The 18,848-nt window shown below is 46.7% G+C and overlaps 1 non-coding gene across 1 annotated transcript; it reads right to left on the bottom strand.

The window, feature by feature from the left end:
* Window positions 1-16,307: 16,307 nt before the first annotated feature.
* Window positions 16,308-16,471, bottom strand: LOC127233137 (U1 spliceosomal RNA). Its single transcript, XR_007835444.1, has one exon. It is a non-coding gene; the product is annotated as a U1 spliceosomal RNA (small nuclear RNA).
* Window positions 16,472-18,848: the final 2,377 nt, after the last annotated feature.

Here is an 18,848-nt window from a genome sequence, read left to right as displayed (position 1 = left end):
CCCCCATTATCACCATCCCCTCTGCTAGGATTTCCACCCCCAAGTCCTCTGTTGGGACTTGCTTGCATTCTCCTGACAGTGGAGGGGTCTTCCTGCCTGTTTGGTATTTCTCAATAGCAGCCCCTTCCCTTGACAGCTTTAGAGGTGACTAATGATTGAATCACTCGTCTGGTTGCTAGAGGGCAGGAGGGGAGAGGGGCTCCATGAAAGTGAGGGGCCCTGGCTCTGGGAGTGGGTGGGCTTGTCTCTCCAGAAGGGGCCTCTGAGGTAGTTTATAATACCTTGAATTTAAAAAACTAATCCTTTTGTGGTCAACAATGTATATCTAAAATATTTTCTTTTTTTTTTTTACTTTAACATGTAGAATATTTTATTTTTTTGATTTTTTTTATTTATTATTTTACATGTCGATCCCAGTTCCCCTCCCTCCCTCCCTCCCTTTTTTTTTCTTTTTTTAAAATTTATTTTATATAACCAAGTCCATTTAAATGAAAACAAACATTTATAGACAATATTTGGGAATTTGGGCGTTGTTCTTTCCAAACTACTTCCTGCTGGTAAGGGGCGCTGTCATGGGGGATTTGAAGAAGATTCAGAAATCCTGGCTGTAGTCTGTAAGGCTGCTTTGTCCAGCTGTTTTGAATGTAGGAGCACCTGGTACTCTGTTTCAGGCGGTCTGCCTTGACCAAACCACATTAGTCTGGAAGGAATCCACATCTTTTCATTTTCTGTGGAAACAAAAATAGAAATCCTTTTCTCCAGTAACTTGTCCTTGAACTTAAATTTTGGAGTCAAAGCATTTTTTTAAATTTAATTTATTATTATACATGTCGATCCCAGTTCCTTCTCCCTCCCTCCCTCCCTTTTACCCTCTCTGCCCTCTCACAGGCACTCTAACCACCCTCCCCTCCCACCCCCACCCCAATTCCATATGTAGGGGAATGCCATCCTATCTAAAATATTTTCATTGAAAATAACTCACAGACAGGACACCCCCAACACACATCCACAGCACTGATGCCCCAGCAGGAGAATACTTATAAGACACAGCAATAATTTACAAAAATACTGATCATATTAAATTTAAAAGGACTCAGTTTATTAGACATCTTAAAGATGAGTGTCATACTGAGAGAAAGCATTTGGGTATATGTCTACCTGCAAAAAGATCAGTTCATGTTATACATACAGAGCTACTGATATTCGTATAAAAGAGTTGATATGGGAAAGGCTCCAGAAACACGTGTTATGAGAAAATACAAAGAAGTATCGGCCTCGTCATCAACCAGTCAAGCAAAGCAGTTAGAAAGCGATGAATTGATGTGTTTGTTCACTTGGCAACAGTCACAGTCTGGTACTTAAGAACTGAGAAGAGCTAGACAGTCGCTTACTATTCTGTGAAAATGGATTAAGCACTGGATAATCTTCCAGGTGCTTGGAATGTAGCAGTGGCTGTGAAAGACAAAAACACCATTTCTTCTGCAGGCTCACGTTCTTCTGAGAGACAGCTAGCAGGCCATCAATGCGATGATTTGCTAAATTAAAGGCATGCTGGGAAGGAAGCAAGAGAAGGGAGTTGAAGGGTATTAGGAAGGTGGTTCCACGGGGCACTCAAAGCATGTCTTATCAGGAAGGTGACCCTGGACAGAGTTGTGAGGAAACGAGGGGATGAGTTGTGCAAATGTCCCAGGGTGAAGACACAGGCTATATATACAAATATATACAACTTTCTGTTCGTAGTGTGTGCAACAACACACACAAGAGTTCCTGGGCCACAGTTATTCTGAAATTTAACCAGGCTCTTAGGTGTTACATGGATTTGGCTCAGTTTTTTTTTTTTTTTTTTGGAACGTTGTTTTTGTTCTCTGACTTGACTCTTTTCACATACAAAAATGTCTCCTTTTTGTTGAATGGTTTTCTAACCCTACCATTGGCACTGTGAAATTTTGGTTCCGAAGTTGTCTTAATTTTGTATGTCTCTCATCTTTAACCCAAGATAGTATAACTCTTTAAAAAGCTGTGTGGGCTTTTATTTATTAATTTATAATCTATCAATGAAGAACCATCTTAACAATGACCTTTGAAGTAAGGTTTTAATGATTTTTATATTTTAAGATCCTCCCCTTCCCTAGTGTCGAGACCCACAGAGATCCATCTGTCTCTGCCTCCCAGTTGTCTCTGCCTCCCAGTGCTGGGGTTAAAGGCATTTGCCACAAAAACAGCTAAGAAACTCAATTTTTAATAGAGAGAATCTGTAAGACACAGGGGAACCTTTACACCCTCACAGGGACACCTTCACACCCTCACAGGGACACACCTTCACACCCTCACAGGGACACAACTTCACACCCTCACAGGACACACCTTCACACCCTCACAGGACACCTTCACACCCTCACAGGGGACACCTTCACACCCTCACAGGACACACCTTCACACCTTCACAGGACACCTTCACACCCTCACAGGGACACCTTCACACCCTCACAGGGACACACCTTCACACCCTCACAGGGACACAACTTCACACCCTCACAGGGACACCTTCACACCCTCACAGGGACACCTTCACACCCTCACAGGGGACACCTTCACACCCTCACAGGGACACAATTTCACACCCTCACAGGGACACACCTTCACGTCCTCACAGGACACACCTTCACACCCTCACAGGGACACCTTCACACCCTCACAGGGGACACACCTTCACACCTTCACAGGGACACCTTCACACCCTTACAGGGACACCTTCACACCATCACAGGGGACACCTTCACACCCTCACAGGGACACACCTTCACACTCTCACAGGGACACCTTCACATCCTCACAGGGGACACCTTCACACCCTCACAGGGACACCTTCACACCCTCACAGGGACACCTTCACACCCTCACAGGGACACACCTTCACACCCTCACAGGGACACCTTCACACCCTCACAGGGACACACCTTCACACCCTCACAGGGACACCTTCACACCCTCACAGGGACACACCTTCACACCCTCACAGGGACACCTTCACACCTTCACAGGACACACTTTCACACCCTCACAGGGACACCTTCACACCCTCACAGGGACACACCTTCACACCCTCACAGGGACACACCTTCACACCCTCACAGGACACACCTTCACACCCTCACAGGACACACCTTCACACCCTCACAGGACACACCTTCACACCCTCACAGGACACACCTTCACACCCTCACAGGGACACACCTTCACACCCTCACAGGACACACCTTCACACCCTCACAGGACACACCTTCACACCCTCACAGGACACACCTTCACACCCTCACAGGGACACACCTTCACACCCTCACAGTGACACCTTCACACCCTCACAGGGACACCTTCACACCCTCACAGGGACATCTTCACAACCTCACAGGGACACCTTCACACCCTCACAGGGACACCTTCACACCTTCACAGGGACACCTTCACACCCTCACAGGGACACCTTCACACCCTCACAGGGACACACCTTCACACCCTCACAGGGACACACCTTCACACCCTCACAGGGACACCTTAACACCCTCACAGGGACACACCTTCACACCTTCACAGGGGACACCTTCACACCTTCACAGGGGACACCTTCACACCCTCACAGGGACACACCTTCACACCCTCACAGGACACACCTTCACACTCTCACAGGGACACCTTCACACCCTCACAGGGACACCTTCACACCCTCACAGGACACACCTTCACACCCTCACAGGGACACACCTTTACACCCTTACAAGGGAGGATTCAGTAAGGAACGGCAGAGGAGCCCTGAAAACTCATTTCTCTCTCAAAGAAATCAGAACTCTGGCAAAAACTGACATACTTGATGTTTATAGAATTCTATAAAGTAACCAAAGGTTTGAACAGTCTGAGAAATGTTTACTAAAGAAAAATGGCTAAATCTTGGCAAGAGAACAGGTTCTGTGTTGTGTTCACTTGTCCCAACCCATGTCCCTTGTTTTAGCTCCAGGGCAGTCTTGTGTTTTAGTTTCTTTTCTGTTGCTGTGACATATTAACCCAATAAAAACCAGGATAGTGGAAAAGGACTTCTTTTAAGTTATAATTCTGGGTTATAACACACAATGGTACAGTAGCCAAGGCACCAGGAACTTAAAACAGCTGGTAATAGCACATCCAGTCAGGAGTAGTGAGGCTTGGATTTGTACATGCTCACCTGCTTGTTTGCTTGTGTTCAGCACAATTTCTCCAGTTTTACACAGTTCGGGACTCCTTGCCTAGGGAGTGGTGCTGCCCACAGTGGGCTTAGGTCTTTCCACATCAACTAAGTTAATTAAGGCAGTCCCTCCAGACATGTCCAGTGTAGACAGTCCCTCACTGAGACCCCCAGACATGTCCAGTGTAGACAGTCCCTCACTGAGACCCCCCCCAGACATGTCCAATGTAGACAGTCCCTCACTGAGTCCTCCAGACATGTCCAGTGTAGACAGTTCCTCACTGAGACCCCCAGAGGTGACCACAGCCAGACCAGTGTAGATAGTCCCTGAGTCCTCCAGACATGTTCACAGGACAGTCCAGTGTAGACAGCCCTTCTCTGAGACCCACTTCCTGGGCAATTCTAGTTTGGGTCAAATTGATAATTAAAACTAGCCATCACACCTTGAAACTAGTATCTGTGGGTGCCTGATGCTTGTGAAGCCAGCTGTCCAGTCCAGCAACCCCTGGAGTCAGCTTGCAGTACCTCTAAAGCCCTACTCGCAGAGCACCACCACTGTCTGGCTCCATGAAAAAGCTCTCTGTCCCCTTATTTATCTTTATTTCACTCACTTAGGAAGACCCCATTGGGAAGGCCCTGAAGATGGAGGTCCCATAGCCACTTTGCCCCAAATAAACACACAAACATATAAAATGTTTGGCCAATGGCTCAGACTTCTTATTGGCTATCTCTGTCTTAATTATTAACCCATTTCTGTTAATCTATGTATTGCCACGAGGCTGTGGCTTACTCATAATCCAGCAGCATGGTGTCTCTTTAGGACCCTCTCTGCCTCCTCTCTCCAGAATTCTCCTTGTCTCATAGCCTTGCCTATACTTCCTGCCTGGCTACTGGCCAATCAGTGTTTTATTCATCATCCAATAAGAGAAACATATATACAGGACATCCCCCATTAAGGCCCTATTCCTAGGTCAGTTTCCAAAAACAGGTCACTGTAATCATTTAACATTAAGCTGCCTGAGAAAGTGATTCTCCCGGGGCCCGAAGCTGGCCAAACATCTGAGATTGAGATGGGGCATAGGAGACTCTGCCAAGCTATTACTTATTCTTGTGGATCCAGAAGGTATGTGATAAGCATATGCTCCAGAAAGCCCCAAGCCATGGCCTCTCACTTCCAGTGTGAGGTACCACACTGGTGCTGGTGTGGTACCTCAGAGAATAAAGGTAAAGACAGGGTTGTAAACTACTGGCATGTTCCGGATCTCATTGAGTGCATGTACAGCAACAGGTGGGTGGTTTGTGACTCCAAGGCATTTAAAGAAGTTTCTTTCTAAGCTGATGGCTATTGAGGGGGGGGAGGATAGTCAGTTTTCTTCAAGGATGTGGTACCAGCTCATGGCTCCTCACCCATGAGTATATGAGCGGTACAAACTAGGTTATCTTTAAAAACAAAACAAAAAAAGAGTTAGAGAGATAGCTTAGTGGTTAAGAACACTGTTTTACCAGTGGACCCTGGTTCAATTCCCAGGACCAACATGGCAGCTCCAATTATCTGTAAATTCGGTACTAGGAGATCCAGTGACCTCTCTGGCCTCCTCAGGCACCAGGCACATACATGGTACATGGTCATACATACAGGCAAACACCCATACACACATAATAAATAAATAAATAACACGGAGACCTGAAGTTGGGAGGAGGTGGGGAGTGGGGTGTAGATCTGGGAAGAACTATGGAGAAGAGGGAGGAATGGATATGATCAAAACACACTGAATGACATTATCAAATATTAATATAAGTATTAATATTTGTCAGACGCTTCAGAGGCCTCCAGCTCCTCTCATTTCCTCCCGACCCTAAACTCCCTAAGCTCATGGCTTCCTTCTGCAGTTGCTTACTCTCCTTATAACCTGCTATTTTGCCTGTGTTCCCTCTTGTCGTTTCTGTCTTCCTCTCTGTCCGCCCCTCCCCCTTCTCTGGTGCTCCCCTTCGCTCTTTGTCCCCCTCCCCCGCTCTGCTCCTGCTTCTGTCATGGGCATATCCACTCTGCTGGCCATGGTGAGTCTACTACTTTCTCTCTGTCCTGGACTCTTCCAGATGCCTCTGACTATACTCTCTCATATCTACAAGAAAAACCTTCCCCTTAACCATACCATGGAGTGGTCACGTCATCAGTTTATAAAGAAAGTTCTGTGGCTGCACGTGACAAAGATTACTGAGTTCATGGTATTATCCTGGGAAGCAAACAGAGCCTCTTATTGTACTAAACAAACATCTGTGGCAGCAGGCAGCGGTGGCAGCTGTGGCGGCAGCAGAGAGCACAGGCAGGATGGCTGTGAGAAAGCCACTTTAAAATGTACTTAGTTTTCAGCTGAGCTGAATAAGGTTGGGCTCATGGACCCCAGTGTCATAGCTGGGATCAATCCAGACCCCCTGAAGATGGGGTCAGTTAGGAGGACTGGGCAGTCTATGGGGCCTCTAGTAATGGATCAAATGGATCAGTATTTATCCCTAGGGTACTAATGGACTTTGGGAGCCCATTCTACATAGAGTGATACTCTCTTAGTCTGGACACATGCGTAGGTCCTGCTCCAAATGATATGACAGACTTTGATGATCCCCCATGGAAGGCCTCACCCTCCCTGGGGAGCGAAAGGGATGTGATAAGGGGTTGGTAGGGGGCAGGGGAAGAGGGGAGGAAGAGGGAACTGGGATTGACATGTAAAACAAGCTTGTTTCTAATTTAAATTAAAAAAAAAAAAAAGGAAAAAATGTACTTAATTTTCAACCAAAACAGAAGACAAACAAATGTGTTATTTTGTTGCATTCACAGAAGAAAAATTCAGATAAATTCTCCCAAGAGGGGAAGCATATGTGTTGGATTTGTTATACAAAGACTTTAAATTATCTTTTATAAATGCATTCAAAGAAGAAAAGAAAACTCTGGCCCAAGATTAAGAGTAAATACGGTAACGATGTCTCACCAAAGAGAATTGGAAAGTTCAGTAACTGCTGTGGACCAGTCTCTTGCACTCAGATCAAGTTTGAGCAGACAGAAATAGAAGGTGACTCAAAGACAGGTAAGAAGGACCAGGTTTGCAGGAGCGTTCCTTTAATCCCAATGCTCAGGAGACAGAGGCAGAGGCAGCCTTATCTCTAGGCCAGCCAGGTCTACACAGTGACTTGCAGGACCGCCAAGGCTACATCAAAACAGACAGGTGAGTTAGAAATTACTCAGCCTCAGAAACACAAATAAATAATAAATAAATAAGCAGCACCTCAGGGACTTGTCTTCATTAGGCATACCAACATTCTCTTAAAGACACTCAAAGGAGGACTGAGAAAGAATTAGCAAAATGCTTTTCAATAAAAGGAATGTAAAAGAAACTAAACAAACTCCAAGTAGGATCAATTCAAAGAGAATGACATTTACCATACTCGCAGTGTTTAAAAGTCAGATAGAGAGAGAATACTGAAAGGGCACTAAAACCCAGTTCATCACATGCAAGGGTTGTCTCGATGCCACGTGGAGAAGAAACCCTTCTTCATTGTGAAAGGCGGCTACACAGGCAAAGGGAGAGACAGCACACTTTTTTCTCTTCCTACCTGCTTTTAAAAGAAAAGTTATGAAACAACAGTCATTTTATTTTTATTTTTTGGGGACAGGGTCTTCCGTAGCCCAGGATGGCCTTGAACTCACTATGGAGCTAAGTGTGAACCCCTGATCTTCCTGCTTCAGCCTTCAGTGCTAGGAATTACAGTCCTGCAAGGCATGCTTGGCTTGAAGCAATGGCTATCAAACTGCTGATAGCCTTACAGAGTACAAAGATGCTTGAAAGAAATTGTTTTTTTATCAAACCCAATACTAGATACAGAGAACTAACTCATTCTCATAATTAAAAAAAGAAAATGTCTACTTGGCAACAATGGACAGTAATGGAGGGACAGAGGAGTGACACATGGAAGACAGACAATGGACACTGACAAGGCATGTGTAAGGTTTGCCATGTAAGTAATCGAATGATGTGGGAATGGGTTAAAGCACTAATCAAGACAGAGACCAGAAAATAGATAAGAACTACAACCAAATATTTCCTGCCCATTCAATGACATAGATAAGCTCTACGAAAGTGAAGAATTTACTGTGTAGTAAACAAAAGAAAGCTGGAGTAGCTATGTCAACACCAAAGAACAGGCTTTAAGGCAAAAGATTACTAGAGAAAAAGACATTTTATAGTGATGGAAAGATCAATACACTGGGAAGAAATGATTATAAACATATATGTACCCATATGAAGAAAAAACTGACAACATTAAATGAAGAATTCAATAACTCAACAATACTAGTTAAAAACTTGATGTGGACCAATGCTCTTGTACACTGTAAAGATTTGTCACTCATATTGGTTTAATAAAATGCTGGTTGGCCAGTAGCCAGACAGAAAGAATAGGTGGGGCTACCAGACTAGGAGAATTCTGGGAAGAGGAAGGAAGAGAAGCAGTCATCAGCCAGACATAGAGGAAGCAAGATGAGAACGCCTCACTGAGAAAAGGTACCAAGGCGCGAGGCCAAATATAGATAAGAATTATGGGGTGTTTGTCAGTAATAAACCCGAGCAATAGGCCAGTTTATAATTAATATAAGCCTCTGTGTTTATTTGGTAGTGAATGGCTACAGGACTGGGCAGGACAGAAACTTCCAACTACAGAAACTTCAATATCAGAGTTTCTTGTGTGAATGTTGTTGTATGTGCATATGTGTGGTGCAGGTAGGTGTGCCTGTGCCTATACATGCAGAGGCCAGAGGACAACATCAGTGTCGTGTCCTGCCCTAACACTCTCTACCTTATCCCTGAGACAGGATCTCTTAGTGAAGGTGTTGCTAGGGTGCTTGGTTGGCAATCAGAGAGTCTTAGTGATCCTCCTGTCTCTGCCTCACACAGTGGTAGGGTGAATAGGTGTGTGTGCAGCCTCTCCTGGCTTTTTCTGTGGCTATTGTTATCAGAACACAGATCCTCATGCTTGAGTAGAAAGCATTCTTACCCACTGGACCATTTGCCCAGCCCCCAGTACCACTCTTTCAGTAACAGGTAGAACAACTAGACAGAAGATCAGGGGAAAGGAAGATCTGCAGATGATTATAAACCAGCTCCCTAACAGGCACCCACAGGACACTCCCCCCAGCAGCTGAGCCACACTCATCCCAAGTGCACATGGAGATTCTCCAGAACAAGCCCTTAGGCCAGAAATAAGCTCTCATAGGCTTAAAGAGATTAAAAGCATACAAAGAAAATCTGTTTTCTGACCATAATGGAATTAAACTACAAGTCAATATTAGGAGCAAATACGATAAACTCAGAAATAATGAGAAATTAAACAGCATACTCATACTACTAAATCAGAGAAGAGACCACAGAGACATTAGAAATACTATGAAATGAATAAACACAAAAATCACAACATAGCCAACCTCATAGGATATGGTGAAAGCAACAGTTGAGTGATATTTATACTGTAAATACAGAGTTGTAAGAGAAATAAAGATCTTAAATTCATAACCTGACCTGTCCAGGGAAAGTAGGAAAAGAGCAATCTAGCCAAAGGGACCAGAAGGAAGGAAAGAATAATGGTGGATGGGATAGGGTGTGGTGTGGTGTGGCATGGTGTGGTGGGGGTAACAGCAAATAGAAAAGGAACAGGAGGAAAATAAGAATGAAACTAAAAGTTGCATCTTAAAAAAAGTTCTTTTAGCTGTGGAAAGGAAGAGTCATGTTTCTAAAGCCTAGAATGAAAGAGAAGACATCACTACAGACTTCACGGCAATGGAAGTGATGATAGGGATTATCAGTTATACACACGTGCCAACAGATTAGATATCACAGATGAGATGGAAGAATTCCTAAAAAGACACGGCTACTTAAACTGACTTAAGGATAGAGCTTATGAGTCAGTCTATGATAAATTCTCCAGCCTTAACATGGGTGTCCCTCATAGTCACACGCCCTGATCCCCAGTGTGATGGGATGGTCTTTGATGCTGTGGCCTCTGGGAGGTAACTAGGTTAAGCTGAGGCCCTGGGGTGGAGCCTCTTCTTGTATACAAGAGGAAGGCATCAGCATCCTCTCTGCCATGCTGAGTACAGCAAGAAGGCACCTGGCTGCCACTGAGAAGAAATCTGGCCTTCACTTAGCAAATCAGTACCTGGATCTTGGATTTTCTGCCTTCAGATGTGTGAGACATAGACTTGTGTGGTTGAGCAGACATGTTGCTCTGCTGTTGCCTGCTGCTCTCAGAGCAGACTCTCCAGGACACACAATACACACTGAACTCAGAGCGCTGCGGCTCACTGCATTTCTTGACTCCCCAGGAGAGCACGCTAGACTACAGTGTACTTCTTGGTTTGGCCTTGAGAGTCATACAACATAAACTGTGTCATATTCTGCTGAGGAAGGCAGTTACTAAGGTCTATGAAGGCTCGGGGAGAGAACACAGAACCCCTCATGCCCCTCAGAAATATTGAAGCTGAGCTCATCAAAATGAAACCCACCACAGACACACATTTATGTGAATTGTACTTAAGAGGGATTATCTCCTATAAGATGCAGAGGGACTGGGTGGGAAAGGCCCTGTGTTTTGATTAGTAATCTGGTTCCAGGATGGTGACAAACATGGCTACCTAGGATAGCTGTGCAGGCTGGAATTTTAACTACTCCAGAAGCATTATGAATTACAGAGATTTCCCTGAGTGGTGTGATGTGGCCACCTGGATGGGCTCACAGATGTCCATTGTATTAGAATATGATACAACATATTAAGACAACAAACAATAGAGAATAAAATACAAAATAAGAGAGGAGAGGATAGCGTAAGCTTTGGGCGATGAGGTGGTAAAGAGGACTTCCTGGGAGTGGTTCTGAGAGAGCCGGCTCTCCGGAGAGGTTAATGCTTCACATAGTAGATGGTAGCAGAACACTGCTTACTTGGAAGGGGCCCATCTTCCTTTCCAGGGACCTGCAGGGTAGGCTCTGGGGACTCCATTTGTACTTCATGATTAGCCCCTCTCAGTAGAAACCCTCCTTCTACCCACGGGGAGGGTTGTCTGACTAACTCAGGCCTGAAGTCTAGTTCCCAAACATTTCCAAGCTGGACTGAAGAAGGATGCGCCCTCCATGTGACTGTGAATGCCAGGAGCTGAGATGTTCTGGGGCCTTGGCTACCAGGTAACATCCAAGGGTGACAGCTGGTCAGGCGGAGGGAGTGAAGCAGCCACCGGAGAGATGAAGGAAGCAGCTCCTAGCAGCTTTCTCCTTTGGCCTAGCCTGGTGAGGTTAATGCTGGGGACGCTGGCACAGTCCTAAAATCTAGCACTTGAGAAGTGGAGGCAGGGGGACCAGCCTTAGCTAGTGAAGACACTGTCTGACACAACAACAAAAGGTAACAAACAGCGACTGTGAGGGGAGAGATGGCTCAGCGGTATGAACACTTGTTGCTTTTCTGGAGGACCGGGATTTAATTCCGAGCGTCCATTCGGTAGCTCACTATGGTCTGTGACTCCAGTTCTAGGGTTTCAGATGCCCTCTTCTGGCCTCTGAGGGCACCAGGCACCGATGTGGTGTACAGAGACACATTCGGCCAAAACACCCACTGTAAAATAAAAATAAATACATCTAAAAACAGAAAAGAAAAAGAAACCACAGAGCGGTGACCAAGAATGGCTTTAACTGCCATGTTGTGACACAGCTTTATTTGCCAGAGTTTCAGTTCCTAAGCAGGACCGTAAACATTTGGTAGCCATCTTGGAAGCCAGGAGTACCTTGTTCATTCTTTCAGTCAACATCTATTGAGCACCTACTGTCTGCTACAGTTTTCTAACTGAGCACATATTATTTAGAGGTGAACAAACTTGCCAGGATGCTGACCCCCAGGGAGCTTCTGGTGGCGAGGCAGGCATGAAGCAAAGCCAGCCCCCATGTCAGTGATGCTATGAAAAATAGAATGGAAAGAGTCCAGAGCTAGCCGCTGGAGGGCCCTTCTGAGGAAGGCCTGATGGGTAAGAAATCTACCAGGTATGGAGGAGGTCACCTCTGTGCTCTGTGGAAGAACCAGTGGGAAGAGCAATGGTGGCGAAGATAGTGTGCCAGGCACAGTCCTCACAACTATCTCCTCTTACGAGGCCTTTTGGCTTTCAGCATTAGCAATCAAAGCACAGAGAAGTTAAGAAACCTGCCGAAGGTCACACAGCTGTTAAGTGTTGGGGACTGTGTTCTATATCAAGAGTGTGACTTTGAGGGAGGAAGGGTGATGTCCAGAAAGATGAGGTGCAGAGGGCACGGGGCAGGGGTTTTAGACCTGCAGTTTTAGTCTACGTGTCCTGAGGAGCAATAGGAGATATGTAATCAGGAGAGGGTATGATCCAATGTGTGTGCTAAAAGGCCAGTGGTTAACTTAAAAATTATCATGTTTTATGATCACAAAACTTATATCTGGTCTTTTGGAAAACACAGAAAAGCACCAAGGAAATTTATTTATTCTAATCTCCTTTAGTCTGACACTCAAAAGCATCACTGATAACTTGGAAATACGGCTTTGCAGCCATTAGCAATATTCATATTTAATAGCATTCTTGGAATGATTATACTGCACACATTGTCCCATCAACCAGCACTTAAGGAAATATTGTATCATGTGATGGTTTTATTCCAAGGTTTTGCAGGAAGAGGCAGGCACTGGTGGGAAGGAGGATGGAAAGTCGCTGGCGGCTCTAGCTGATCAGCCCAACAGGAAGTTGGGTCCTGTCCAGGGCACAGGTCTAGGTTGTTACTTGGAGACTGCTTCTGAGCCCCAAGTGGCCTCCTTCGAGCTTCAGTTCCTGAATTTGTTAGCAGACCTATGCTAGGACCTCTTTTTCTCCATACACCTGGCCATCAAAGGGCAGCTGTCCCATGCAGCTCACAGGGTGGGGCCTGGTCCTTCAGTGCTGCTCTGGGTATCTCTAGAACCTTTATCTCTCCCTTTTGCCTTCATAGGTCAAGATGGGATGAGGCCTGGTGAGTCTGGCTGTTCATGATGCTGATAAACCACCAGCTTTGTATCTAACTGCATCATATCGATGAATCCTCTCTACCATCCTGTGGCTTGCTGAGGCTCAGAAACCAGAAAGTGATAGAGCCACCCAGTGTGAGGATGCCAGATTCCACATGCTTAGCTGCTTCTTCATGAAGCCTATGTCGCCTTTATGCTAGCTCTTCTGTTTGGGGCAGAAGTTTATTTTCTCGATGTGGCTTTGTGACTGGGCTGGACCCAATCACAAAGGATGACCGTAGGCAACAAGGAGAGGCTGAACAGTCACAGTGATCACTGTATTTATGATTTGCATAATTTGCAAATGATGGGCAGGTACACAGAATAAAGACTTATGGCACAAGGCCCTCGAGTAGAGGAAGCTGGCTTTGGGAGCAGGGCCCTCAGGAGCCCTTTATGATCAGAGCTGTCCATCCTTGTACATCTATCAGGGGCCCTGGCCACAGCTCTGCTAGGTTCCAGTAACTTTCCCAGACCTGGCTGGAAAAATCTCCAGAATGGCAGGCCACCGGGCAGCCTTCCTGGGAAAGCCAGTCTTGTGCTGAACCCTCCTTCCTATTCATGGAAAAGTACAGGCAGATCGGTGCCCTTCAAGCCTGCAGGCAGATGTCCTCTGTACTCCGCACATGCTGCCCCTGTATTCTCCAACTGTGAATGCTGATTGGCTTGTCCTTGGGCCAGGGCTGGAGGAAAATAGCTTCCCCAAAAAAGCAGTTTTTAAAAAGTATCTGGAAAATGTCCACAGTCTAAGTGGGGGGTGGGATGTCTTCTAGACAGGCTTGTATTGCAGCTGAGGACTCTGTGGTCCTCCAACATAACCCAGGGAAGGAATGTGAAACCCTACCCCCAAGGAGCAAAGGGTTTTTTTTTTTCTTTCTTTCTTTTTGCCAGTTCTGATATGGCCAGGCTTGTGGAGCTTGCTGGGAGTCTTGGCCTCCTGGAGGCTGCTTCCCAAGCCTGTAGTGCAGCAGTGGGCAAGTCAGGACACCTGGCTGGGTATCCCAGGTGCTCACCCAGGCCTCCCAGCTCTCCCCTCCCTCTCCCTCTCTACTCCCTCCCTCCCTCTCCTCTCCCCTCCCTTGGGTAGTGTGATACACAGTTTTTATATATGATCTCTCACGTGATCCCCTAATCTTGGCAGAGCTGTGCTTGGCCTCGACAGTACCCCAGAGTGGGTGAGTGCCCGTGAGAGTCATTTCATTTCTTCAGGCTGGAATTTTCTCACCTCACAATGCTAGTGCTGGGTTGGATGAGCTCTGATGTCTCAGAGCCTTCTGCTCCAAAAGCTTTGGGAGTCTCTACCTGCTGATCAAAGCCCAATTTCCTAGCCTGTGCTAGTAATACTGTTCCTTTCCACACAGGCCACCTGCCTCATTCCCCAGCACCCAATCTGCCATGACCTTTCCAGATACTCACCTTGACTAGATGGAGTCAGCCAAATGCCGATTCTGGATGCCCAAGGCCTGCTCTTCCAGGCATCCCCACGCACAGTCCGGGCTGTGGTGCTCACATGGAACACTTCTCAGCACCATAGAACCTTGCAGGCCCTGGCCTGGGATGACAGACTGAGGCTGGGATTGGAGAAAAAGATTTACATGTGCAGAGGAGGTGTGTGTGTGTGTGTGTGTGTGTGTGTGTGTGTGTGTGTGTGTGTGTGAACTCATGGTCTCAATGTGAGGGATTTAGAGTGTGGATCTTGGTAAATGGTCAAGGAAGACTAAGCGAAGGGAGGTTTTTGACCAGGACAGAGGAAACACTGTGGTGATTCTCCCTTAGGCTAAACTTCTTGATTTGGGCTGAATGGTTTGGGGTACATTTCTTTTTTCTGAACCAGGTGGCTAATGTTCTTTGAACTAACAGCATGGGAACTGTGTTCCTGAGCATTAGTGGGCTGGATGGGCATGAGGGCTTGGCTTTCTCCTCTGCTAATGGCAGAGCATCAGACTGGCTAGACTTGGCCTGGTGGCCTGGTGGGGTGGGGGAGCATGTGTTGAGATGACTTGGGGAACAGGGAGGTCTTGGCAGTGGGAGCAGGGTGGGCTGACTTTTTGTCTTCTGCGTGTGACAAGAGAGGGAAGGGAGGGTAGAGGTGGTGGTATGGCCCCAGGCTCTCCCACCACCCCCCATGTTCAAAATCCAGTTTATTGAATTTACAGTAAAGGTTTTACGGGCTTTCCTGGAAGCGTCTCATTATGGAAACTCTTGTGCTAGCAGTTTGGTGGCTGGTGTCTGGTTTGCTTGGGAGAGGTTGAGTCAGGCCCTCTCTTGATGGAAACTTCCTTTGCTGGGTCACCCAAGGGGAGGACCCGGGGGCTTCCCTTGAGGAGATGGGCCATCTTGTAGCTCTGTCTTCACTGGCCCTAACCCGCTTTCTCTCTGACCCTTTCCTGTGGGTTCCTGACATCTGCTCCTCAGTGGAAGTGTGTTGAAAAGGTCAGCCTTATAATTAGAACCATCTTCATTATTTTTCACATTTTTGCAAAGCATCAGATGATGGTCTCCTGAGGAAAAAGAAAAACCATCTCTACAAGAAGGGACTTGTTAACCATCAGGAAGATAGAACTAAATTTATAGGCCACATCTAAATTAGAGTCCATGGCCCTGGCATAAGGTGTCAATAGCTACCGACCTCCAGACTGCCACTTGAAAATTCCTTTCTTGGCTCTCCTGGCATCCTCTGGGACTCCCTCTCTGTGGTTTCCTCCTCTAGGCTGAATTCTGACTGCAAGATGGCTGACTACTTCAGACACTGTCTCTAGGCTCTTCGATTAGGAATGTGGGTGATTGTGACACAAGGAGACCTTGAACTGGCGCTGATTTCCAGCTCTGTGCAGCCTCCCTGGCTGTCAGTCCCTGAAGCACAAGTCACTTGGTCTGTCCCATGTACTTCCTACTTCAGCATTTGCATGGATGATGTTCATATCCTTCAAAACCGGGACATCCAGGAACCTGAATAGGCTGGCAACTGTGAAGTTGGGCTTTCTTTTTTTTTTAATTAAAAATTGTTTCTAAGCAGGAGAGAGCATGCATGCAATGCCCCACTACCACAAACTATGCAGACAAGTTTCCCACATTTGGGGAAATCACAGGGGTCAGTATATTGGAGAAAAATGGATAGATAAGCTTGTCCTGGGAAAACCACCTTTGTGATCATGGTGTCCTCTGCCAGATAAGTACTGGAGCTGCTTTGGTGAGGTTCTTTTAGACACTCATGTGCTGTGTGTCCTGTGTACACTTGTGTGCTGTGTGAACTGTGTATACCCGTGTGCTGTGTGAACCATGTACACTTGTGTGCTGTGTGAACTGTGTATACCCGTGTGCTGTGTGAACCATGTACATTTGTGTGCTGTGTGAACTGTGTACACTTGTGTGCTGTGTGAACCATGTACATTTGTGTGCTGTGTGAACTGTGTACACCCATGTGCTGTGTGAACTGTGTACACTTGTATGCTGTGTGTCCTGTGTACACTCGTGTGCTGTGTGCACTGTGTACACTCGTGTGCTGTGTGAACCGTGTACACTCGTGTGCTGTGTGAACCGTGTACACTCGTGTGCTGTGTGAACCGTGTACACTCGTGTGCTGTGTGAACCGTGTACACTTGTATGCTGTGTGCCCTATGTACACTCGTGTGCTGTGTGAATCCTATACACTCGTGTGCTGTGTGCCCTGTGTACACTCGTGTGCTGTGTGCACTGTGTACACTCGTGTGCTGTGTGCCCTGTGTACACTCGTGTGCTGTGTGCACTGTGTACACTCGTGTGCTGTGTGCCCTGTGTACACTCGTGTGCTGTGTGAACCGTGTACACTTGTATGCTGTGTGCCCTGTGTACACTCGTGTGCTGTGTGAACTGTGTACACCCGTGTGCTATGTGAACTGTGTACACTCGTGTGCTGTGTGAATCCTCTACACTTGTGTGCTATGTGAACTGTGTACACCCATGTACTGTGTGCCCTGTGTACACCCATGTGCTGTGTGAACTGTGTACATATGTGTGCTGTGTAAACCATGTACACTCGTGTGCTGTGTGAACTGTGTACACTCATGTGTTGTGTGCCCTGTGTACACTCGTGTTATATGCCCTGTGTACACTCATGTGCTGTGTGAACTGTGTACACTCATGTGCTGTGTGCCCTATGTACACTCGTGTGCTGTGTGAACCATGTACATTTGTGTGCTGTGTGAACTGTGTATACCCGTGTGCTGTGTGAACCATGTACATTTGTGTGCTGTGTGAACTGTGTATACTTGTGTGCTGTGTGAACTGTGTACACCCGTGTGCTGTGTGAACTGTGTACACTCATGTGCTTTGTGCACTGGGTACACTCATGTGCTGTGTGCCCTATGTACATTTGTGTGCTGTGTGAACTGTGTATACTTGTGTGCTGGGTCCTAGGTACATTCGTGTGCTGTGTGCCCTGTGTACACTCGTGTGCTGTGTGCTGTGTGAACCATGTACATTTGTGTGCTGTGTGAACTGTGTATACCCGTGTGCTGTGTGAACCATGTACATTTGTGTGCTGTGTGAACTGTGTATACTTGTGTGCTGTGTGAACTGTGTACACCCGTGTGCTGTGTGAACTGTGTACACTCATGTGCTTTGTGCACTGGGTACACTCATGTGCTGTGTGCCCTATGTACATTTGTGTGCTGTGTGAACTGTGTATACTTGTGTGCTGGGTCCTATGTACATTCGTGTGCTGTGTGCCCTGTGTACACTCGTGTGCTGTGTGCTGTGTGAACCATGTACACTTGTGTGCTGTGTTTTCTATGTACACTCATGTGCTGTGTGCCCTCTCTATGAAGGTATCAGGAACTGTGTCAGAGCCTCACTTTATTGGGGGGCAAATCTGGACTGTCTTAGAGCTACAGAACCTTTCCATCAGTCCCTAGTGTCCAGATATCATTCCACTGCTGTAGGTGTCACCAGAGACGCCCTGCAAGTGTTGGCCTGGGCAGTCTCTGAGATTGCTGACCTGAGGCACCATGGTGGGGGGGGGGCTGGAACAACTTTTCAGATGTACCAGTGTGAGCAAGCCTCAGTTCTCCCTCACACGCAGTTTCCCTCTGTGGGAAAAGGAAGGCAAAGGGGAACTTGGCCAATTGCCAAGTGAGTCAAACTCACCTGAGAGCATCTGGAACTAGGATGGCACGGGCTGGAATCACCCCTTCTCCCTTCTTCTATTGTGATGACAGGCACTGGAAACACGCCTGTTTGAGAATAAACAGCTGCTTGGCCCCATTGGATACATAGTGTATACGGCAGAGCACAGTCTGGCTGTTTCCATGGACAGCTCTCCCACTGTCCCTGCCTCTAACATGCAGGTCTGGGCCTGTTTAGTTTAGACAGTGAACCCCTGGGGAGGGCGTGGGGCTCTAAGCTTCACTAGGCCAACTGCCTGTCTACTATTGATGACTATGGCAACGACAGCACCCATCTTACCGGTACCACTGCCTGTGACTTTTACAGTAGCGCTGGGAGGCAGCAAGGGCTGGAGACAAATGGCCAAAGCGGACAGAAGGACATACAGACAGCTGTGGCAACAGAACCAGAC

Source organism: Phodopus roborovskii, unplaced genomic scaffold (genome assembly GCF_943737965.1).
Source record: "Phodopus roborovskii unplaced genomic scaffold, PHOROB, whole genome shotgun sequence".
Classification (NCBI taxonomy): Eukaryota; Metazoa; Chordata; class Mammalia; order Rodentia; family Cricetidae; genus Phodopus; species Phodopus roborovskii.
The sequence above is the reverse complement of the archived record's forward strand: the minus strand, read 5'-3'. Positions and strand labels throughout refer to the sequence as shown.